The 25,821-nt window shown below is 42.5% G+C and overlaps 1 long non-coding RNA gene across 1 annotated transcript in view; it reads left to right on the forward strand.

Annotated features, from left to right (window-relative positions):
* The window catches only part of LOC114019373, a 39,605-nt gene extending 25,571 nt beyond the window's left edge, over nucleotides 1-14,034 (forward strand). Inside the window, exons 2-3 of the long non-coding RNA XR_005223897.2 lie at nucleotides 41-128; nucleotides 13,735-14,034. This is a non-coding gene — a long non-coding RNA (uncharacterized LOC114019373). The remainder of the gene's footprint in view (nucleotides 1-40; nucleotides 129-13,734) is intronic.
* The last annotated feature ends 11,787 nt before the right edge of the window (nucleotides 14,035-25,821 follow it).

Consider the following 25,821-nt stretch of genomic DNA (forward strand, 5'->3'; position numbering starts at 1 on the left):
TCAGCATACCTTCATTCTAAACATTTCTCTTTTCAAACAGCATCCTGACCTTCCTAAGTTGCAATTGAGGGGATGAAGGAGTATTGTTAGATACTCATGACAACTTGTACACCTTGGCCATTTCAGCTGTAAGTCTGTTCCAATTAAGCCTTTATATTATATTACTCTTTATCAGTGGGAAAAGTGTATTTTTATTAACTGTTTCTTCTTGTTCAAATAGCAAAACCAGCTCAAATGCTTAAAAATAACTTTTTACCTTTATGGGTAGAGACCAATCCCAAGGCAATTGTTTCACGAAGTATGAGCATCTGAAAGTCAGGGGTTATAATGGAAAGTGGTTTGAACCTTAATTGTAGTGATTGTCACTTCTCCGGCTATAATTCTTATCGTGTCTTCAGACACACAACCCCAGAGTCAGTGGTGTGTCACATAAACTGGGAGGATAGCTTATACCTTCTTCTAGCCACCTTAGTGTGTAAATTCCACACACCTAGGCACAAAGTAGTCCAGTCTCACTGTTGTAAATTGGTATAGTGCTATTGAAATCAATGGAGCTATGCTAATTTATACCACCTGAAAAACCTGGCCCATTCACATGGCTGGATTCCCATATATTCTCACCAACTGGTAAAATTTACACTTCACTGATGTGGGGGGAGGGGAGAAGATTGTCATAGGAGACAGCTATACCAGCTCAAAGCTTTCACTATGCAGAGGGAATTCCTAGCTGGGGAGGTGTGGCCAATTTCTGCTTCTTGGGTGCTGGTGTGGCATAAAGGGAATAGAGCAGGGGTCAGAATCTGGACAAGATTTGTGGATTGAGGGGGAGCAAACTGACCTTGCTAACCCCTCAAACTGCAGGGGGCACAGGGTGGCAGCCAGCCACACCTCTTCCCTGGAAAGAGAGGTTTGCAAGGTATTTTTGGCTCTTTCCCCGCCCCCCCGAGAAGATGTGTCTCTTGAACGGTGTTCCTGGGGCCGTTCAGGAGCCAAAGGGTTTTGGAGGTTCAAAACTAGCCGAAACTGAGTGTCAAATTCTTCTAATTTTTCATTCTTGGGTTAACTGGAATCTAATACCTCATCAGCATTCAAAGCACATGAAATCACAAGAGGCAGATGAGGAAAAGACATGGCCAAACCTATTGCAAAGCAAAATCAACTTTTGTACGGCTTTCTGCTGAATTTAAATGGGAGTATGAGTAGCGGTGTGAACTATGTGTTTGACAGAATGCGTGGGTATAATAAGAAAACTTATGAAAAGCAGTTACTGTGCCTGCGCAGGATCTGCCCCCCGCCATTAAATAACACAGCTGGCTTAGCTTTTCATTGATAATACTTTCAGCTGGAATTTTCTCTTAGGATCATTCATGCTCTACCATCCAATGTTGTCCTTTTCCATTTTCCCCTCACCCTCTGTTTTCAGTGGAATTGAACTTAATGTGCCTCTTTCAGGTTTTGTTTTGGTTACACCTAGAAGGAGGTCAGCTGGTTTTGAAGTCACCAGGACCTAAAGGGAACCCTTGTCTACTCTTCACACAAACCCCAAACCTCTTCTGAGCTTTGAACATGTTTAGATTACATTTTTTTCCTCTGTGAGAGCTTTTATCCACCACTACATTTTCTGCTTTCAGCCAAACCACTGAGGGCAAGATATTAAAAAGAGAGGGCAGCTGCAAAGCAGCAGTTGCATAAGGGTCAAACCGGCAATGAAAGTGGAACCTCCTTTTGCTTCCCCCAAATACGTTCAAACCTGCAAAGTCAAATGTTTGGTGGCTTAAGGACTCGGTTTCTTTATTTTCTTGACCATCCCGCAGTAAAAGTGAGTTCATTTGGGTCTCTCTTTAAAGGATCCAAAGGGCAAAAAGTACCATTGATTTTTGGACAAGTCTGTGTGTCAACCAGGCTTTTGTTGGAATAATTTTGTCTTATTATGATGGTTCCAATAAAAGAAACCACTTGCACTTTCAGAGGGAGGAGGCTGTGCCTCGTGAATCAGAAAAAAATCTCATGTATATTGCCGCCAGTCCCCTGTATTCCACAACCAAGCCAGTGAACGGCCAGCCTTGTTTGCAGTAATAATTCATAGCATGTAGCACTTTACATCTTCAAAGCACCAGACAAAGATTAACCAATCAATTGTTACAACAGCTTTGTGAGGCAAAAGTTATTCTCCGTACATATAAAGAAATGAAGGGCTTGTCTACACTTAAAACGGTGCAGCTGCACTGCTCTAGTGCTTCCGTGACGATACTACCTATGCTGATGGGAAGGGTTCTGTCATCGCGGTGGGCAATCTACCACCCTGAGAGGTGGTTGCTAGGCCAACGGGAGCATCCTCCTGTGATCTAGCGCTGTCTACAGCAGGGGTTAGGTCCGTTTCATTGCATCACTTAGGGAGGTGGATTTTTCAAACCCCAGAGTGATACAGTTATATCAACCAAAAGTCCTAGTTTAGACCAGGCCAATGAAAAGGAGGTGAAGTTACTGGCTCCAGGCCATGCAGGGAGGCAAAGGCAGAGCTAAGGGGATTCCTGAGTTCCAAGTCTGTATCCAGCCCACTTGACTTTAAACATTTTTGGTACATGACAAGTCATAATTTTCCAAAGACCTACCATGTTATCAGCTATTTATAAGAAAATGTAAATAAAACGTATTGGGCATTTTTTCTTATTAGTTTTTTTTTCATGTCAATATTTGCAATCAGAACTGAAGGAACTGAAATTTATATTAAAATAAGATGGACTATATTGCTGTCACCAAGGATATGATACTAAAACTTACTTATTTGAGATCTATCTATATTCTCCATTCAGTACGGGACATACATCTTACCCATTCCTGCCCTTGTTCGTGTTACACTCAGATGCTGTGTAGTGTCTAAAATTAGGATACAGACTAACATGGCTGCTACTCTGAAACCTAAAATTAGGCTGTTACCTTTGAGAGAGGGGTCATATTATGCTTTCTTGATTTGCTCTGTAAAGTACATAACATGTCTTGGCACTGCATATAAATCATTTAAATCTGTTATTCTTTCTCTTGATGCCTTGGATGAAATCCTAGGCTCAGTGAAGTGAATGGTAAACACCTATTGATTTCAATAGGGTCTTATATTTAACGGAATTATTGCTAGGGGGACACTTTTCAAAAATACATAGATCCAAATCATAGCTGCTTTTTTATGTTTATTATAGATATACAAGGTGGGTGAGGTAATAGCTTTTACTGGACCAACTTCTGTTGGTGAGAAAGATATTACTTACCTACCTTGTCTGTGTAATAACCTGGGTCTGACACATCTACAGCCACACTGCATGTCATAGAAATGGCAGTCTGGACCAACCGTTCCACCTCGTACAATCAGAATGGTATTGCTACCTGCTTCCTGCTTGCACTCCTCCAGTTGAGAGGCTCTGCTTCAGATCTACCAGCTGCCCTTAGTAGCTGTTCTGTATTTCACTCTGTATGTGAATTGGGCCTTTATTGCTTTTAGGGAGAGCTGCCTGGCACCTAGTACTCCCCCTTGATTACACAGCTGTCAGCATCTTTTAGCAGAGGCTTTTATTTGGATTTTCTCCTAATTTATTTTGCTTTGATTGCTTTTCATAGTGTAGCTGAGCCAAGCCAAACCCCTCTTCAGAAAACATCAGGTCAAAATAAGGATGAATAGGTCATATTCATAATGTATTCCTTGAAATTCCAATCAATCCGACATCTACATTATCTGGTAAGTCTGATCTGTCCTGTGTTTAAAAAAACAAAACTCCTCTGCTTCTGTTGATTCTCCATCAGGCAAGAAATCAAGACTCTAATCCTCCTCCTCATGCACTGAGAGGATATGGGGTGGCTGCAGCAAGCAAAATATTTCCTCTACTTTTACAATCTGAAGGAAATGCAATCTGGGATTTTTTCCCTCTTCCTCCAGAAAAACATGGGAAAATTATCCACCAACAGAACAACTGGCAAAACATAACCAGTGTATGTTCTGGCTGGAACTGGCTCTCCAAATTTCCACAGGGAAAGGAATAAACACAGTTTAGATGTGTGACAAAAGAAACCAGATTTTTGGTGAAGAAACCATCTGACAGAATTCAGATTCAGAGAGGGATACAGGTGTAGGTTCCCCCAGAAGCACCAGAGCAGCGATCAGTGCAGGAGAAAGGAGGTAGAAAACAATGGTGGCTTTACACTGCATTTCTGCCCCTTGATCTGGAGGGATACTGTGGGCTGAGCCAGCCCCAGTGTAAGTAGGGTAACCCAAAGGCTGCTTTAAAATGTATTGCAGCGGATAGTGGCCTGCCAAGGGACTTCACTGCTGGCCTGGATGGCCAGAGCGCATCAGGCCATAGGATATTACAGTTAATAAATACCGTATTTGAAAATGTAGCAGTTAAAGTTTGATTTTAAGTAACTATTCTCTGTAAATGTTTCTATGGTCTACAAAAATGGGGTTGTTTAAAAAACTTGGCATTTCTACCTTCCATCCAAGATCTGAAATCCCTTTATAACCTTCAATGAAAGAAGCTTCACCATGTCTTTCTGAGATAGGTAGGTATCAGTCCCATTTTAGGGACAGGGAAATGTAGGCAGAGAGAGCTTGAGGCTTGCTGAGGCAGTCTGAGACTGGGCCCAGGAATAAAGCCCTGATCTGCTGACTCCCAGTCCAGTGCCTTAACTGGATTTTTCCTTCTTACACTAGTTTTCTCTAACAAAAAAATGATGCTAAAATCATGTTGCATGTTAACACATTAGTGTAATAGATTACATCTGAATCTGTCAACCATATGAGTCTAGCACAAAGCCTGAATAGGCCCAGACTGTCACTTGAGATTTCACATACTTTTAAACAATCAAGCTATGGCATTATTTAGTGCTAGGTTTAGTATTCCAATATCCTTGAAATCAACCTCATTTTAGGGAGGGCCAGGAAAAGTACCTAGCCCTTGCACAGATGCACATGTAGGGCACAAGGAGCCTTCCTTCTCCTTCTCCTTCATACCACCGGTGCAAGAGATAGGTGTGATATGAGTGCCTGCACTCAGGGAACACTGAGATTGTTGTTCCCTTCTTGTACTCCTGGGCTGTAAATCACCAGAAAGGGGGCAGGGAAGAGGCAGAACACAGCCCACGCTCTCTTCTCTGCAGTGGCCCACAGCACTGGCCAGGAGTGCTAATAAATTTGTTTAGTCTCTAAGGTGCCACAAGTACTCTTGTTCTTTTTGCGGATACAGACTAACATGGCTGTTACTCTGAAACCTTACATTTCAGTATATAGTGTGTAGAGCAGTATAAACAAGTCATTGTCTGTATGAAATTTTAGCTTGTACTGACTTCGCTAGTGCTTTTTATGTAGCCTGTTGTAAAACTAGGCAAATATCTAAATGAGTTGATGTAGCCCCTGGAAGACTTCTGCATACCCCCAGGGGTGCACATACCCCTGCTTGAGCACCACTGATGTAGAAGACACAGCAATCAAGCTCACACCCTCAGCCATCCCCTCCCCAAATGCCTGGGGAAATAGAAGGCACTTGCAGCACATTAAGGAGTTAACAAACTTGGGGTGGGGGCCAGTAAATTCCAAAGAAAGGGTCCCTCACAGAGACTGCCTGTAATGTGATGGTACCCAGCAGCTTGCCCCTACTTTCTGGTTTAGCCTATTCTTAGTCGCTAGCTAATCTTAATTTTTGGGTCTGATTGTGCTCCCTAATTAGGGTGAACACCCACCCTTTATTTTAAGGGACTGTCCCTTATTTTATTTGTCCCTTTGGGTGACCACCCACCCCTTATTTTAAGATGTATTCCATTGTATAAAATGGTACTTATCGGTTTTAAAACATTTCGTTGTATAGTTGAAGGCAGTAGAAATATACACTTGAGGGAAAAATACAGGATATGCTAAAGGAAATGGTGTTTCCCTAGAATGTCCCTTAAATAAAGAGTTGTCCCTTATTTTTCACATGGTTTTCCCTTATTTACAGCCAACAACAGTAATCACCCTATCCCTTATGGGGGTGGTGTGGAGTCACACTGCACCCAGGGGATCTCAGAGAGATTGGGCCTCACGCATGCCCATCCTCAAGTTCCCCAGCATGCAGACTGCACCATCATTTATTAGCGCATAAACTCCACGAAAGCTTATGGGCTCATAAATTTGTTAGTCTCTAAGGTGCCACAAGTACTCCTGTTCTTTTTACTGAAATGTAAGTACAATACTTATATTCCAATTGATTTGTTTTTTTATAATTCTATGGTAAAAATGAGAAAGTATGCAATTTTTCAGTGATAGTGTGCTGGGACACTTTTCTTATGTCTGATTTTGTAAGCAAGTAGTTTTAAAGTGAGGTGTAATTTGGGGGTACGCAAGATAAATCGGACTCCTGAAAGGGGTATAGTAGTCTGGAAAACTTGAGAGCCACTGTTCTACATAGCAGTCATTAGGGGTCTTGTTTTCAATAGATCTCTTTAGTGGGATGGGCAGTCCTTTGTGTACTACTCTGGAAAATTAAAGACCAGATTCACTGGTTTAAGCCAGGTTAATAGCTGCTTTGCATCATCATAGTTGTACAAAGTGGCTGGAGTTTATCAGTGAATCTAACCCTAGTTGCACAAAGTCAGTAGAGCCTGGCTGCATCTCTCTCTTACTCTAAAAAAAATCTAAAGAAATAAGTATAACATGAATGTTTATGGGGGTGAGCAGAGGGTGATGACGGACAATCTAACAGCTGTTTAGTGGACTATGTGAAATGAATTCATGATCCCCATCTGGTTTCTAGTGGACAGCTGGACACAGTAACTACTACAATCTGGCAACTGGAGCTGGGTGGGAAACGTTTTTCCCATTCCATTAATATTTTAAGAACATAAGAATGGCCATACTGGGCCAGACTATCTAGCCCAGTATCCTGTCTTCTGACAGTGGCCAATGCCAGGTGCTTCAGAGGGAAAGAGCAGAACAGATAATCATCAAGTGATCTATCCCCTGTCATCCACTCCCAACTTCTGGCAAACGGAGGCTAGGGATACATCCCTTCCCTCCTGGCTAATAGCCATTGATGGATCTATCCTCCATGGACATATGAAATTCTTTTTTTAACCCTGTTATAGTCTTGGCCCTCACAACATCCTCGGGCAAGGAGTGCCACAGGTTGATTGTGCGTTGTGTAAAGAAATACTTCCTTTTGTTTATTTTAAACCTGCTGCCTATTAATTTCATTTGGTGACCCCTAGTTCTTGTGATATGAGAAGGAGTAAATAACACTTCCTTATTTGCTTTCTCTACAGCGGTCATGATTTTATAGACTTCAATAATAGCCCCCCTTAGTCATCTCTTTTCCAAGTTGAAAAGTCCTAGTCTTTTTAAATCTCTCCTCGTACGGAAGCTATTCCATACCCCTAATCAATTTTGTTGCCTTTTTCTCTACATTTTCCAATTACAATATATCTTTTTTGAGATGGGGCGACCAGATCTGCACACAGTATTCAAGAAGTGGGTGTACCATGGATTTATATAGAGGCAATATGATATTATCTGATTTCTTATCTATCCCTTTCTTAATTATTCTCAACATTCTGTTAGCTTTTTTGACTGCTGTTGCACATTGAGTAGATGTTTTCAGAGAACTATCCACAATGACTCCAAGATCTCTTTCTTGAGTGGTAACAGCTAATTTAGACTCCATCATTTTATATATATAGTTGGGATTATGTTTTCCAATGTGCATTACTTTGCATTTATCAACATTGAGTTTCATCTGCCATTCATTTTGTTGCCCCGTCACCCAGTTTTGTGAGATCCCTTTGTAACTCTTCACAGTCTGCTTTGGACTTAACTATATTTAGTAGTTTTGTATCATCTGCAAAGTTTGCCACCTCACTGTTTACCCCTTTTTCCAGATCATTTATGAATCTGTCAAACTGTACTGGTCAGAGTACAGACCCCTGGGGGACACCACTATTTACCTCTCTCCATTCTGAAAACTGACCATTATTCCTACCCTTTGCTTCCTATCTTTTAACCAGTTACTGATCCATGAGAGGACCTTCCCTCTTATCCCATGCCAGCTTAATTTGCTTAAGAGCCTTTGGTGAGGGACCTTGTCAAAGGCTTTCTGAAAATCTAAGTACACTATATCCACTGGATCCCCTTGGTCCACATGCTTGTTGACCCTCTCAAAGAGGGATGGTTTCCCTTTGCAAAAACTATGTTGACTCTTTCCCAATAAATTGAGTTCATCTATGTGTCTGGTAATTCTGTTCTTTACTATAGTTTCAACCAATTTGCCTGGTACTGCAACCAGGCTTACTGGGCTGTAATTTCTGGGCTCACCTCTGGAGCCTCATTTAAAAATTGGCATAACATCAGTTATCCTCCAGTCATCTGGTACAGAAGCTGATTTAAATGATAGGTTACATACCACAGTTAATAGTTCTGCATTTCACATTTTAGTTCCTTCAGAACTTTTGGGTGAATACCATCTGGTCCTGGTGACTGATTACTGTTTAATTTATCAATTTGTTCCAAAACCACCTCTAATGAAACCTCAATCTGGGACAGTTCCTCAGATTTGTCACTTAAAAAGAATGGCTCAGTTTGGGGAATCTCCATCACATCCTCAGCCATGAAGACAGATGCAAATAATTCATTTATTTTTTCAGCAATGGTTTATCCTCCTGGAGTGCTTCTCAAGAGTTTGGTTGTTTTCCTGTTTTCCATCCAGACTGAACTGAGACCTTTTGAAATAATTTGAGAGCCAATTGCCTGGCGATTAGGCTATTCACCTGAGTTCAAGTCTCTGCTCTAAATCCAGCAGAGCAGGGATTCAAATCTGGGTCTCCCACGTCCCAGCTGAGTGCACTAACCACATGATTTTGGGCTCTTCTGGGGTTTTGGTCTCTGTCTCTGGTTTTGACCACAGATTCTGTTCTGGAACTGAGAAACCTTTCCTGATGAAAGTTTTCTCAAATCCCTGGTACGTTCCCATTAACAGTTTTGGTTTCAACAAATCAACATTTTCTGACAAAATTTTAATGTTTCAATGAATCTGACATTTTCTGTTGAAAAATTCCAAACCAGCTCTACAGGCAACCTTCTTGTCAGTCTCATCTCAAAAATGAGATGCCCCGTGAACGGGGCTGAAGTGGGGCACATGGTCTCTGTTTAAACAGCCAAATTCAGTTTCTGGTGCTGTCAACCCAACACTTTTCATCATTACTAAAGGTGTTCTAGTTTTCTTAAATCAGTTACACACTAAAAAAATACACAATTAACTTTAGGTCTTAAAGTAAACATATATAAAGTATGCAGTAGAAATCCTGACCACATTTTTGCTCTGTTACACTTGTAAAATCCCATGACTTGTAAAAGCAGGATTTGCCCGCTGTATGTTAGTTATGTATAATAAATAATCTGATTAATGAAAACACATTTTCCCATTTTACATCTTTAGGAAATATCAGATATAGGGCAGAATATGCACGATTCAGCAGAATAGTCACAGGTTCACCTTTAAAATGTGCCCTCAGAGCACGTTGGAGTTGAAGCAGACAGGATCTTGATTTACAGTTTCATCTTAAAGAAGTTATTTCCTGGCAGTCTTTCCCTGTGCACCCTATACTTCCATACATGGAAATGCTGTTAGCATAAGTCCAGACTCCCTCATGAAGGATTAGAGTCCTCTTTATCACAAAAAGAAAAGGAGTACTTGTGGCACCTTAGAGACTAACAAATTTAGTCTCTAAGGTGCCACAAGTACTCCTTTTGTTTTTGCGAATACAGACTAACACGGCTGCTACTCTGAAACCTCTCTTTATCACAGGAGGTCAGCACTACTTCTTAATGAGACTCCTCATTGAATGTTCAATTATTCAGGTGTTCATCAATATGATGAAATTAGTTTTTATGCTGAGAATACTCTGCAGTACCTTCGTGAACACATTAATGGTAGGGCACTAAAAGGAAGATTATACACTGAAATAAATTAAGTTAAATGACTGTTCGATATTTGTGCATAATGCTATTTGCATGTGTAGTGCTTTACAGAGAGAATCAAGAGACGGGTTACAATTTCAAAAGCACCTCTATGATTTAGGACCCTAAATCCAATGGGATTTACAATCCTAAATCATGGAGGTGCTTTTGAAAGCTTTACTTATGACCCTCTACGCTGAAGAGTTTGTAAGACTGGGCCTCTACATTGCAAATTCCTATTCACATAACTGGTCCCTAATTCAATGTGATGACTTGTGTAAATAATTTATGACCTATGTTAGATCGAACAACAGAGTTCACATCAGGCAACAGGGGAGGGAGGTTCACAAAAGCGAGGTTATGAGGTTTCTTTTTTTATGACAAATGTATTGCATTAGCTGTCTTTTGGTGTGGTATTAGTTTCAATATCCTCAGGTTGGTATTGTAACCATATGAAAGTGCTAGCAGACACTTTCAGGCAGCATACTGTTTCCTGGGGAGAACTAAATGGGAAGGGACACCTCCTGGGAAATGTCTGAGAAGCCATGAGGCTGAAGAAGCCACAATAAAGCTGGAGTTTGTTAATTAACCTTGTGTCAGGGTGAGATCTCATATGGCAGATGATCCAGACAGAACAAAGGGCTGTGGGTTACTGGTGGAGATATGGTGGAAGCTACTCTTGTTATAATCCCTCTTGCTGCATCACAGATGTGAAGTATTCACACATGAACATGTGTAAATGAGCTGGAACAATTCACCCTGTAACAAAGGGCAACTGACTAGCCCCAGGGTTACAAAATGGACAGGGTCCAGTACTCGCTGATACTCTTGCACGCCTAACTTTAGTAGTGTTATATACCACCATAGTGACCTATACAATCCAGCTGGACGGTGACAGAACTTCTTATTAAGAAGGTGCAGGTAGAGTTTGATCAGAGGGAAGCCGAGTTTCTAGCTCTGAAATGCTTTAATTATCTGGAAATTACTACAAATTTTTTTTAAAGAGTTGCATGGAGATGCTACTGCGGCCTGTTGGACACATCCTTCTCCTTGTTGAAACCAATGATTAAACGCTCCTTGACCCAACTGAACAGGACTGGGCTTCTGGCACTGCTCTATTGAAGTTATTGCTGTGTCCATCACCACTACTTTTTCTGTGAGATAAAAACTATTCACCTGTGAGCTGTTTGTAGTCCCCACACTCCTTGTTTTCGTTGTTGGAGTGAATTAAAACTATTGCCTTTTACACAATAAAGGACTATTTTTGCTCTCATTCACGCCAGTGTACGGGAGAGCAGAATTTGTGCTTACCAGTGTCCCTTACCCGCAAGACTTGGCTATCTGCTCAGAATCTTGTTTTTAAAAGTTCTTCACCTGTGTAGAAATGAATTCTGGTACAGAGCTGGGAAAATCACTTCAGTGGGCGTGATGCTGTTTTGCTCTGGACTAGGGACTCAGGTTTTATTAATGGGGTGCAGATGAGAAACACACACAGTTCAGTTTTGATGCATATTATACATGGTGCTAAGTTGACCCTTGGCATTTACAGTATCCGTATCATAGTCCTGAATCTTATGTCAATCACATACACCACTTCAAAGACTTGTGGCTTTGCCTTATAATTAACTTTGAACAGCGCTGGTTGCAATTTTGGATCTGCATAGAGGATTCAACACTGGATTTGTGAGCTTTCTGTGTCATTTTTTCCTCCATGTCTCTCAGCAGTTATCTCATTGTATCATCTTGTTATTTCATGACAATGATGCAGTTAAGAGCCTTGTGACTGGCTTTGGAAGGGGAAGAAAAAAAAATCACACTCCTGTTTCTGAAACTTCTGACGGGCAATATGGAAACTCCCATGAATTCTGCTGCATTTGCTTCAGAATGTATTTATTGGTCTGCTGTATTTAAGCTAGTATTTTATAACTCTCCATTAACACTTCAAAAATGTTACTGTTGCTTTAAGTTCTAAATTAGAATTGCTGAATGTTTCCTCACCCCCACTACGTGTCCCCCACTAGTCGAGATGAATCTTCATTTTCTTGATCTGATATTCCTTCCCTCACACATTGGCAGACTAGTCCTTTCCTAGGGTAAGTTTTGAGTACTCCTGCTATGTAATGGAGGTGCCAGGAAGTATACAACGGGCAGCCTGCCAATATGTTATCCACCACTTATTCTCAGGGTGCCTGGCACCACAGCTAAAGCAGGGCAAGACTGTGATCATGAGTGTGCATGAGAGTGGGGAAAGGGCACAAAAAGCCTGTCCCTCTCCTAGCAACCCTGCACAGGGACAGTGCCTGGAGCCCCTCCAAAAGACATGATGTTAGCAGCATGCTCAGCAGCATTGGCTTCTCCAAGGCCTTATCTTGACACCGAAATAGGTCGTGGTGCCTCCCAGAACTTTAACCGGGAATTGTTTAACACAATATCCACTGCAGCCTTTTTTCCGAGTCAAGCCTGGGCACACATGCGGGAGGGAAGGACAAAGACAGAGGTGTGCCCGTCCACTCCCTCCCTGCTCTTGCTGGCAGAGCTGGACCTAGGTGGGGAGTGCGCGTTTCACTCTTCGAAAGGGTGCAACAACAGTCATGCTCCCCCTGTGCACCTCAGAGCTCCGAGTGGGGCAGGGGAGACTTCTGTGCTTGCCTCAGACCTAGTGCCTCCAAATACTTCTGATGGGGTAATGAACGTCTATATAGCACCCCATTGAGTATCTGTGCTTTAAAAGCAAAATACCTTATAGTTGGTTGATAGTTGGCTAAATATAGCCATGTTCAGTTTAAAATATATAAATCTGCTGTTTCATTGCACTTGTGGGTTACCCATATTCCATGTCTTCTTCTAGCATTCTGCATCCACTGCGCTATTTGGAGCTACAAATCTTAGAAGTTTAAGATGCAGTTCTGGATGGAGGGAAATATCTCTCTAGATCTAGGAGTGAATTTTTTTTTTATCTACTCCAGTAACATATATGCCTTCTGGTCCATTTGAATTCTATGCCTAATTTATCCGGTGTCTTCAAATATTATCTCATTGATAGGAATGGACAAACCAGTTTATTTAGATAAAATAACCGGCCTGTACCTTCCTCCAAAAGTTGAACTGAGCACAAATCTCTTTTGAAAAGTGTTTCCCACCCCCTCATATATAACTGTTTTTCCTGATTTCGAGATGTAGGCTTGCAGCAGAAATACCTGAATTCTGCAACAAAGGTTATTCTTGTGGTGTTTCTGGCTAGGCTACAATCCAGGACGACTAGAAAACTTACATAAGATCCTGTTCTCAAGTTATTTCCAGCCTGGTTTTCAGACCAAGGAATGTCTGTTATATGGCCACATTTCTGGATGTTTATCTGAATCAAGGTCCTGGGTGTCTTGCTGTTGGCCAATATAATTCATAGTCCTACTAATTACATTCTCTTCAGCATAACGTCTGCTATTGCATGCATGCTCAATGTCCATGGCAAATTAGCCAGTCCAAAGAATGGTGCTGGTATCATTCTGGCCCCTCTTTTTTCCTTCCATAAGCCCTTTAGTCTTTGTTCAGCACAATCAGTCCGTGCTAGCACACTGTGGGTGTGTGACAAAGCAGAGTTGAGGCAGCAGTTCCAGCAGGAAATCACAGAGCTTGCTCTTCAATTTACTTACAGTAAATATAGGCGGAAGATTAATGTTGAGTAAGAGGTCAATGAGAGTAGTCAAAGATTTCAGATGTCTATCCCTTTCATCCCTCATGTTTGTTAACCTTGTTTTCTTTTAATCAAGGCTTCCATCAGCCTGTCTCCAGCTGGCTTGGTTCCAGAAGAACACCCAGTCCTAGCCTCTGAAAGGCATAATTTCCAGCCTTACAAACTTACATGCTACTTGATGGTACTTACATGCATTATGCCTTTGAAAAAAGTAAGTGGCACTGGAGACACATGCCAGAAGCAGCCCCTGTTCACCCTTGAAAAGGTGTAAGACAGCAGAGTCCGGCCAGAGCACAGGAGTGTGGGGAAATGTTTGTTTTAAAGTGTATTAAAGAATTTTTTTAAAGGAAAACTGGGAAATACTCATCCAGACTTTGCGAGCAGAGGCCAGAATAGCCCAGTATATTCAACTCTATTAACCTGGACACTGGAGAGCAGAAAGCAGAGGACAGCTTTGGAAAGGTGGGCACAAAGAGGGGTATGTACAAGGTGCAGCAGCTTTATGACTTGAGTGCCCCTCTCTCCATAATCCTTCAGAAGTAGAGGGACCATATTTCCCTATACTGAATATAGGACACCTGGTAAAATTACTCATATTCAAGTGAGTTCAATGGCAATCAGTCATACAAATGTTCATATTAACATCAAGTTGACTGAGCCCCTGTTAAAAAGAAATACTATGTAGTTGGATTCTTTTTATTTACCTTCTTATATATCACGTTGGGAGGGGTGACATATACACACACTCCCATACACCTCTCTCACACAGGGGGGTGAATGACCAACCCGATCCTCCCTGCCTGGCGCTCTCTGCCCTCCATGCCTGGCTGGGCCCTCGGAATGGACCCGCCTCTCCTGGTACCTGGGAATAGACCCACCTCTCCTGGTACCTGGCACCACATCTTCCCAAGGCAATACATGGGCAGGGGGCATGCAGGTTCACATGCCCCCCCTCCCCAGATTTCTGCCAGGGTTCACACCAGAATGTGGCCAGCAGCAGCCTTTCGGCACTGTGCAGGAGGGAAGGGACAGGTGGTGCTTCCAGCTGCAGGGGAGGAGGAGTGGGGAAGGGATGACCTGGCCCATGTCTTTGCAGAGCTTTTCTCTCTCTCTCTCTTGACACCGCCCCAACCCATGTGGCTGAAAACGGCTTGTCCCTTCATGCCTGCACAGTGTTGAACGGCAGCTGACACCTCCTGGCTGCTGCTGGCCACCGACATAACCCAGCTGCCTCCTGTCCCCTGGCTACAGCGTAGGCAGGAAGAAGTTAAGCCCTAAGGATGCATTGTGCTCTAGGGCCCAGGGAACCTCACTGCAGGAGCTTCAGCGAACCCAGCCAGAGAGGTGGCTCAGCAGAGGAGGGTTCCTAGGGGATGGAACAGTCCTGTCCCTCTGAAGGCAGGACCCAGGGCAAAGGGGGGCGTGAGAGGTGAAGAAGTTGCTAAGTCCATGCCACAGTGTCTGCTGTGGAGCCTGTAGGTTCAGGGTGTGAACAGGCAGGAAATCACTTCCCCTCCCCACCCTCACCACTCCAGAGCTTAGCTGAGGGGCAAGAGGTTTCCCCATGCCAGCGCTGTGAGGGGCTTTGGCACATACAGGGCTCAGCTCCTCCTGACCAGCGCCCCAGCCTAGAGGGTCTTGGGCTTTCCCAGGGCACCAGCCCAGCCAGTGGGGGAAGGAAGGAGCCTGCCGGCCAGGCTGTTGCTGAGCTGAGCGCTCCCACCAGGGGCTGGTTCTCCGCACAGCACTGGGAGTGGGACACACCCTGCCGGGGAGGGGGGGAGATAGAGGAGCAGTGGGGTTGTGGGGGTGAAGGGGCAAAGCAGGGAGAGGACAGCGAGCGGGGGAGCACGTAAAGGGCCAATGGGTGGGCAGCAGAGATGACACATAACTGGCTGCTGCCTGGCACCTGCCTACACTCCCCAGCCACTGCAGCTCGCAGCCAGAAATGGGATGGGGGGTGGGACCCTGCTGGCCGAAGGCTGGCACGCAGCGGGGGCTGTGCTGATGGACTGGCAGGTGGAGTGACTGGCCCTGCGCACTACATCTTCGCCCCACCACCAGCCTTGCACACCCACCCACATCGTCAGCCACTGGACCCGCCCTCCCACCCCAGGAGTGGGTGGGTGGCTGGTGAGCTGGTACTCAGCCAGCAGCAGGACCTGATGGGGGGTGAGACAGAAAATATGGGGCAATTTGCCCATTTTAAAGAAAAAGTCGGAGGGCTTAAATATGGGACTGTCCCTTTAAAAATGGGACGCTTGGACACCCTATTCAGAAGTCCCTGCACTCCATGCATGCAAAGATGGAGCTTTATAATGTGTGATGGAATGTGCTGGGGGGTAGAACCTGGCAGGGCTGGGGGAGCAGTCACACCAATTTGATGGTATCTGAGCCCAATGTATATCCAGGTGCCAGCTAATGCTACTCAAATGGACACTTATTCTCTACCTGCAGGGAAGCTTGTGTGTGGGTGCCTGGAGAGTCATTGTGAGCCTAGTGCTAGAGACTGGCACAGTAATGCAGCTGCTTTTCCCTGCAGGGCCCTGGAATCCTTGGGGCTTGGAGGTTTTGCCCTTCCACTTCTCCAAGGGGAACCTGGTGGTATTTCCTGGCCCCTTCCTTGGGATTTGCTCTAAGATGGTAGAATGCTCTGAGCTAGAGGAAGAAAGAAGATCACATTTCTAAATTTGACATATTCCCATTAAAATAAGAAGGGTAGGTCACATAGCAAGTAAAGAAATGGTCTTTTATTTATATTTTTAACTATTTATGTATGCTAAATCAGTTACTTCCCAGTAGTTTAATCAACAGTGCATGTAACTACCCCCTCGAAAGGGTGATATTTTTTTCTGTAACAAATGAATGTAGCTGTAACTACAGTTGCATTAAAAGCTTGGTTTGCAAAGGTACTAAGCACCCAGCGGCTCCTATATGCACCTCGAGCCTTTGAAAATCAGTCTGTATATTTCGATCTCTAAATATGTAGGTAGGCACTTAACTGGAAGCAGCCAGTTCTGAAAATCTTGGCCCTAAATCCCATGAGGGTATTTCCTAAGAAGATATCTAAGATTGGAAATTGAATTTCAGCTGGGTAGCAGCTCTTCTCGGAAGCCATTATACCCGTGCTTCAAAGTCACAGATAAACAAAGACTGCAATGGAAATAGAGATGCAAAGACTACAAGCTTTGGCCTTAAGATTTATAAGGTGGATTTATAGCAGCTGCCAGCCAAGTGAATTTAAGAGTCTCCTCAACCATATTGATAATTTTACTCAAGACACTCAAAGAATTATCGTGTGTTGCATGTATGTCAACATTCAATAAACTTGGTATCCAGACCATAAAAGGGAGGTTTTTTTCCTTCCAAGAAATAGGAAATCAAGCTCAAGTGGGACTGGTTCCAAATACTGACCAATTTTATCCATACTCCAATTTCACCTTGACCTTTTCTGACTAATACAAAATAAAGCTGGCTACATGGAGGAGTTTATGCGGTGTTTATACTGTATCAGACATGCTGACTCGAATTGATTGAGACTTGTGCTGTTCCATTGACCCACGTAATACAACAGATTCTTTGAGAGGATCAGTAGATGTAGTGTAAAAGGTCACTGAGTCAATTACTGTGTATGCCATGGGGATGTAGCCGAAAGGAGGGGTGAATTCATGCTAATCAAAAAATTATATTGCCAGATTCAAGAGGACGACTCAGAAAAAGGAAGAAGGGGCAAAAATCTGGGATTTCCTACAGGAAGACAAACATACTCAGGAAGCTCTAGGCACTTCTTTTTCTTTAATAATAAATGAATGTGTTTAAAGAACTGGTATTTTAAAAACCTTTGCGATCACTTGGGACCAGCCTGATCCATTTAGGGGACAAAATGTCAGAGCCTCCATCAGATATTTTCCTTAGGTTAGCAGGATTTGCACTATGTGGACTGCCCTGTGAGTTCATTCCCGAATACTATAATTTCCTTAAGAACCAAGTAGTTCTCCTGGGAGGTACTGGATACTGTCCTATGTTCACAACAGCGCAGCTCCCTCGGCCCTTTACTCTTCAGTGTTTCTCTCTTTCGCAGTGTGGAATCTCCCTTAATTAGCCACCAATGCTGCAGGGTCCCTAAGCATGTGTGTAACTTTAGGCATATGAGTAGTCCCATTGAAGTCAAGGGGACTATTCACATTCTTAAAAGTACATGTGGTTGACTACCTTGATGATTCAGTTAGCAGTAACTTGCATCTGTTCTTTTAGGGCTACTTGGGGACATAATGGTACAAAGAATAGCCATCTCCACAAGGCCTACCCACTCTTCATCTAAACTCCTGTGCAGCACCCATGGAGGGGTTCCGCTAGGTTTTAGGGGAAAGGAGTCAATATTGTGGAAATTTTATCCTGTACATAATAACAACAATTTGTATAGAGGTCAATCATGCACTTCTCTATACTTGGTAAAAGCAAAGGGAGCAACTGACTAAATTAAGAGACAATACATTTGCAAACAATAAATGAAAACCATATTTTATTTCACTGTATTATTAATCTGTAACGCTTGCTGCCACAGGATATATTTTAAGCAAATGTCTCAATAAGATTCAAAGAAAGATTAGACTTTTTTTAATAAATGATTTGCACTTATATGCACCCTTTTATATAAAGATCTCCACGTTTTATAAACAACAGTTAAGCCCTCACAACCCTGTGAGATAGCTAAGTATAAAAATAAGAAAGGAACAGCAGTTTAACTAACTAGAATAAAATTACAAGGGTTATTAATTCTCATGCTTCACATCATAAATTTACTTGCGAGGGCCAAGAACTTTTTTGCCCTGTGGTACAATATTCTTTGTAAAGTTTCCTACGCTGATGACAAGGATTTTTCACCTTCATTTGAAGCATTGGTTATAGGCCTGGGCAGTATCTAGTTAGCAGATTAAATTATATAATTAGTCTGTTCCGGTACGGTAGTTCTTCTCTTCCTAATCTGGTGTTTTAAGCAAACAATAAATTCACTTAAAAACAAACAAACAAACACATGCCTTTAAAGAATGAACCACTGACTTGCCTTTAAGTAATAATAATTACATTTTTCATCCCATAGGTCTCAAAGGGTGAAATCCTGACTCCAATGAAGTCTTTGGCAGTTTTGTCATTGACTTCAATGGGGCCAGGATTGTGTTCAAGTGCTTTGCACCAGAAGGTAATTATCACCCCCATTTTTTACATAGGGGAAAACTGAGGTGAAGAGACTTGTCCAAGGTCACGCAGCAGGTCAGTAGTAGAATTAGGAATAGAATTTGGATCTCTTGACTTCCAGTTCAGTGTAATAAATGGCTAACGAATCAGTCAGCCCCATTTTGGTCAAATAAAGTTCTTTGCATTTGTGTACTCTTGCAGATATTGAATGAAATGCTACCTCCACAATACTCACTTTATTTTATTAAAGCATCAACAAAACACGGTAGCTGCTGATAGTGGTCCTATCTTCCATAATGTAGCAAGCATTTCCCTTTCCGTGAATGGAGGTTTCCCCCAATTTGGACACAGTGCCTTTTAATATACTGGATCAGAGGTTCTCAAACTGTGGTCCATGGACCACCAGTAGTCCATGAGCTCCATTCAGGTAGTCCGCAGCTAGTTCCTTCTAAGGTGCATACCCAGGCGGCTGCATATGAGAGAATGAAGGGCTGCCCACCTAATTAGTGGAGCTGTGCAGGTGTGGCTCCACTAATGAGGTGCCTGGACCCTGGAGAAGATGCACATGTAAGGTGAGGTGGTGGCCTTGGGGGGGTATAGGCGGTAGGTGGGAGGGGGCAGTGGAATGAGAAGAGGGGGTAGGGAGAATTTGGGATGTGCAGGGCTGTGGTGGCCAGAGAAAGAAGCAACTTTCTCCAGCTCCAGGGCTGTGGCTGCCAGGGAGAGAACCCCCTCCTTCCCAACTCTGAGGCTGTCACAGTGGGGGAGAAACTACTGATATTAAAATATGAGTTGTGTGGTTTTATTTGTAGAACAAAAAAACATTAATCATTATTGCTTTTTTTTATATAGCACTTTTATCCAAAGCACTCTACAATAGTTAGTAATGGTACAAACAACATTTGGAAAGATCATTAAGTGGTCTGCCAAGACCCTCAGCAATTTTCAAGTGGTCCATGAAAAAAAAAAGTTTGAGAAGCCCTGTGCTAGATGACATAGAATCATAGAATATCAGGGTTGGAAGGGACCTCAGGAGGTCATCTAGTCCAGCCCCCTGCTCAAAGCAGGGCCAATCCCCAATTTTTGCCCCAATCCCTAAATGGCCCCCTCAAGGATTGAACTCACAACCCTGGGTTTAGCAGGCCAAGGCTCAAACCACTGAGCTATCTCTGCCCCTGTCCCTGAAAGTACTCAGCTCTGTTACAGAGAACAGAAGAGGCCTTGAACTCACAACCTTAATGCACCTAAGCTGCTTCTAACTCACTGCTCCCCCAGGCTGGGCCATGCACTTCTACATACACCGTTTGATATATTGTTTCATTACCAAGTGTAAATAAATCAAGAACTAAAATAATTTCACTTTGTAGGAAAGTGGCATGTTGCCTTGTGTTGACTACTGGATCTGTAACTTAAACTTGAAAAGAAACCTGTCAAGGTATTTTTCACAATTTTGAAAATCCTGTTTTTTTCTCACAGTTGTTTTTAATAACCTTTTGGAAGCCTGAAATGGAAAGTTGTTCCCGTCCTAGAATTTTTTTCTTTCTTTTTTCATGCATGCACACTGGGCTATTGTAGTTCCTGGCATTAATATGCTTATAGAAGAGAATTGACTTGTTTATTTCAGGAAATAAAACACCACCACATTATAAGTGTTAAGTGGATTTTTCAAACAAATGTACCGAAAGAGGAAAAAGGCAGGCGACCTTTTTGGCCAATCAACTTTGACAGCATCCTTTTAATATGCCATGTTTTTCTTTTGCTGCCCTAGGTTGAAGATTGAGTTAGAATTCTCTGTTGTGATGAGGAAAGCTTACAGGTTTGAGCAGCACTGAGTGTCAGTGTCAGGCTGGCACAAATTTAAAGTATCTCTTCTTACTCCTGCAGTGCCAGTGCACCAGCTTCATGAAATGGAACCCTACGGTTTCAATCCTCCCATGCAAGTGATGAGTCTGAACTCTTTCTGACCTTGGCATACGTTGAAGTCAGAAAGAGTTCAGAAGGACAGAATTAAGGAATTAAAGAAGAAGCAAAATCGCATAGTATCATGTCCTGGGTAATACTGTCTGCATTGCCATGCCAGTAAGGCCGAGTGTCAGCAGGTTCAAAGTTACCAAAGGACTTTGATGATTTAATAGTCTGATTCAGAAACCTTAAATACATGTTTTTGCTTTTCCTGAGGCTCAACAGGTTAGAACTGTTGCCTCTTCTGTTAAAGCTGAATACCAGGCACTCAGCCCTATCTCAATATCTCACAATGTGCTGACAGTGAATAACTTTAGCAGAGCCCTTAGACATGAGAATCTTTTTTTTCCAGGCTACCAATGCTGGCAAGAACTCTGGAAAAGGAAAGGCCGATAGGTTTCAATGTTTGTTCACTCCAGAGACAAATGGCTCTTCTGATAATGTTACCACACACCACTGGGGACTGACCTTAAACTGCCAAGCTCATTCCATTTAAGATATCAGTTGGATTAATGAGCATTCAGAGTCTGATCCCATGAGGTGTAAGGTGCCCTCAACTTCCCTGACGTCAGTGTGGGAGAAGGGCACTCAGGACAGTCCACTTCCAGGCTCTCTAGGAAGAATGACTCATATCTATGTTCAGAACATAGCAATTTGCAGCACTAGTTGAAGACAGTAAAATTACTGGTTCCCTTTTATTTATAGAAGAATCTTGGCCTTTTGAATACAAACAAGCCGATTAAACACACAAAAATCACTTGGCCAAATCAGATTTTAGCTTTTTCTCTGTCCTCGTACTTGCTTCGTTAGAGCCTGAAATGTTAGTTGATTCTGTGGGGGATGATTAATGATACATGGTGGGAACCCGTTGAACATTCCCCTCTCCTTTCCCAAGTAAAGCTCTTTAATGTATTAAATCAATATTTCTAAAAATAGAAATGAATGTGTAAGGGAAAAAAATGCAATTCTGGGGCAGAAAAAGGTTTTTAATCACTCTATACATATATATTTGCCAAATGTACAAGTATTTATCATTGAAACCTCCACTTATGAACTTTCCCCACATTCTAATAGGCTGTAGGAAGGATGTAGTAGGGAATAGAGGGTTCAGTGCTGCAAAGTGCTGAGTGCCCTCAACTCTCATTGACAGCAGTGAGCAGGAAAGGTGCTTTTCACTGGCAGAAGATGCTGAAAACCTCACAGTATCAGGACCTGTTAAGTTCACATTTTTTAAAGATATCATTGTCGCAGTCGCCCACCAACCTATTCAGAATCTCAGAGAAGAACAGACTGGTTATTCAAAATGTAATTAGGTAAATGGTAAATATAGCTGCTTGAATTATGAAAATCCTCTCGGCTGTTAAGAATTAACTACATAATTTTATTAAATAAAAGATTTAGTGGGATGATTAATTTATATTGCATCAGAGTTCTTATTTGCTGGTTCCTTTTTCCTTTTTGCTTGTGAGAGTTTAATGCAGGAACTTGGCCTTTTGATAGGGGCATTTGGAACTGCACCAATTTATAAAGAGGGGAGGTCTGTGAAAAAATGTTAGAATGGAAAGAAAAACAGATTGTCACACTGCTTCCGGTCTACATGTAAAATCATTAGCAAAGTCCTTAATGGATGGCATGGAGTCTCTAGCTCTTCTCCTGTTAAAACTCTGCTTAGGCTATGGGACTGAGGGGTGTGTGTGAGTGCGTGAGAGAGAGACAGAGCGAGCCACATGGCATCACACTAATATTTATTATCAGTACTGATATATTTAGCACCCGAATTGTGCTGGGCACTTTACAGAGAAGCAGAAAGGATTGGGCCAGATTCCCGAGTCTGGCCCAATTGCACTTGGTGCAGGACTGAGGGGGGAACTGGCTCCAAGCTCCCTTTCTGCTCTCCCAGTTCTGGGGCAGACTAAGGGCTGAACTGGGCTTTGGTCCAATCCTTTGGCTGCTGTGACTGACACCAAGTTACACTATGAGCCTCGGGACAGTCCCCTAGAGACCATTCCCCTGACTGAGGATCACCAGAGTGCAAAGTGCTTTGGCCATGCTCCTGACTGCTCCTGAAGCAAGGTGGAGGGCTGGGAGCAAGTGAAGTGGAGCTGGCTATGGTGGCTTCACACTACTGGGATAGTCCTCTATGCCAGGGGAATCTCTAGCTGCCTCATTAGGGCAGCTTTCTGGCTGCTTTGCTCTTCCTGAATAGAGTAAAGCAGCCAGATGAGGGGCCAGGGATCTGGCCCATTGTCCCTGCCCCAATAAGCTTACAATGTAATTTTAGACAAGATGCAAAATAGAAGAAATAAATGATGGGCAAATGAGGGGAAGTGAATACAAGGACGATAATAATGTCATATGACAACTTAGATTTGTTTATGTATTATGCATCTTCATTTAGATTAAATACAGATAGGGTAGTTTATGTCAGTTGTGTTGATGTAAAATAGTGGTTTTCAACCCTTTTTCATTTGAGGACCCCTAAAAAATTTAAAATGGAGGTGCGGACCCCTTTGAAAATCTTAGGTATACTCTGTGGACCTCCAGGGGGTTGAAAACCACAGTCCTATGATAACGACAACCTTTCGTGGACCCGTTAGATATAGTCTGTGGATGCCAAGGCGTCCGCGGACCACAGGTTGAAAACTATTGATATAGAACATGTCATGAGCCTGAGCCACCTCACACTGAATTCAACCAATTGACTTCCACTTCAGTGGAAGTAGAATCAGGTCCTCTATGTTTTCCCCCTCCAAAATAATACAGTGCATGAACAGATCTGATTCACTAAGTACCTGTATCATTTAAACATAGGCATACCTGATTCAAATCCCACTGAAATCAGCGAGTTTCTCTCTATTGGCTCTAATGGGTGCTGAGTCCAGGTTTTTGTGAACAGATGCTGTAGAATACTAGCCATTGTGGCAACAAATGGCTTCATTTTACTGAATCCCAGGCTCTTTGTTTCTTTTGATAAACAGCTTATTTTCAAATGCCACTGAGGGTGCCAGTACCTGACAATGGTACAATTTAAGTAAGATAAATGGGGACAGTTAAATATTTGATTGACTGCAAACATGAGAGCATCTTTTTAGTTTAATCTCCTGCCTAGAAACATATTAAGCTGAGTAGGGTTGGCAAATGAACAATTCACAGAACCAGTGTGCCCCCCCCCCCATCGCCTTCTGTGATGATATATGCCAGTAAGCCACGGGTGCCTAGAAATAGTAGGAGAAAGGGAGAGACAACAACATCTAAAACAGTATATATTTTTAATGCTGATTAGTTGTAAATTATTCTTTTGTTTACCTTCACCTGGACTAAAAGGGCGGCAGCTGTTCTGTCAAAGGAGTGAATGACAGGACAATTTTCAACAACCTTCCCAAGAGTCCCCCCTCCGCCCACACGAATGGAGAGCCCGACAGCTGTTTTAGGAAATACTGTCACTCAGGATTTAAATACTTTTACATAATCTGGAATGGAGCGGTGAATCCACGCTTTTCACTGGTCAAGTAGCAGGTGGGGAATTTAAGCTTTTATAATAGGACCACAGGCTCTGCTCCCACAGGAATTTTCTTTTACTGTCTGTTGACTTATTATAAGATCTGAAATAAAGACTGTGGGATTAAGAAGGGGGGCGATACAATCTGAAGGTCAGACTAGTGGAGATGGAAAGGAAAGTGGGTCTACTCAGCTGCAGCAGTCGCACCACCAGCAGAGAGTTCTGGATAGCCTTGTTTTAAAGTCTGCAATGAGGAAGAAAAACATTTAAGCTGTTAGAGTACCAAGAGGCGCAAGCAGAGCAGAAGAAGCAATAAAGTTCATTAGGGGATTTTTTAAATGAGTCTTTAAAAAAATTCTCTGTCCCTATTTTTTTTATAATGGACAATTTCATGCAATTTTAAAAACTTAAACTTGACTTCTAACGTCTCATTAGATTCAGCTATGTTCTATGACCTACCATGTCACCTGACTCTTAGATGAGCTAGGGCAGGTCCTCAGCTGGTGTAGCTCTATTGAAATCAAATGGAGTTACACTTATTTACCCAGCTGAGTATCTAATACAAATCTAAATCTAGTGAAAATGTCTCAATAGCTGCATAAGAGAAATCATGATTTAGAAATCGTAGCAGTAACTACACATGAAAGAGAATATTGAGTATGTAGTTTTATACATTTTATATGCTTGGTATATTCCAGATGCCTCTGAATAACAGCTCACTGACAGCTCAGAAATGTCAGCCTTGATCTAATATAATAGTACTTAATAGTCTTGGGATTAAAGGAAAAGAACACATTAGATTTCTTCTGCTTAGTTGGCCATCTCCTCTGTTTGCATTCACTGTGACAACAACCTTCAGGTGAAGGTATGTTTACATGTCAAAGCTAATGAAACTTGATTCCAATAGAGCTGCCCTTCATCCTTGCTCTTTCAACATATCACACTGGTTGTAGCTAGAATTAAATTGGGTTTTGCCTGTGTTTCAGACACATTAGTTATGAACTAGCTTTTACACAAAACAAACCTTCATTCACTGAGAACAGAAGCAAAATGTTATTTTGTGTCAACAGTGGGGAGAGCAGTAACCCTTTCATAGCTTCACTTACTTAGCTCTAGGCACTTTCTGCAATGCAAGTCATGAGGAAAAGAGTCTGCAGATTAAAAAAACTGTGTTTTCAAGCAACTCTGCAATCTACTTCCTCCTAGTCACACTATGAAACTTCTTTTATTTTAGATTAATATTGCTAATCTGCTTTTGTGGCTTGAGTGATCAAGTAGCTAGTTCATAATAATTCCTGATCTCCCACTGAGTAGACTATTTCATATATTTTTGTAATTTTCCTCGGAAATTCTTCTAATGATTACTGCCGCCTTGCAGAGGAACTGCAGGTACCTCCTTGCACCTGCTGCAGATGCTATCAGGTGTTCAGAAGATGGGAGGGCTATCTATGGGGAAGCACACAACCCAACTGGCCACACCCTGTCAGGGCTATGGAGTGCATTAGC

The sequence above is a fragment of the Chelonia mydas genome, chromosome 1 (assembly GCF_015237465.2).
Source record: "Chelonia mydas isolate rCheMyd1 chromosome 1, rCheMyd1.pri.v2, whole genome shotgun sequence".
NCBI lineage: Eukaryota > Metazoa > Chordata > Testudines > Cheloniidae > Chelonia > Chelonia mydas.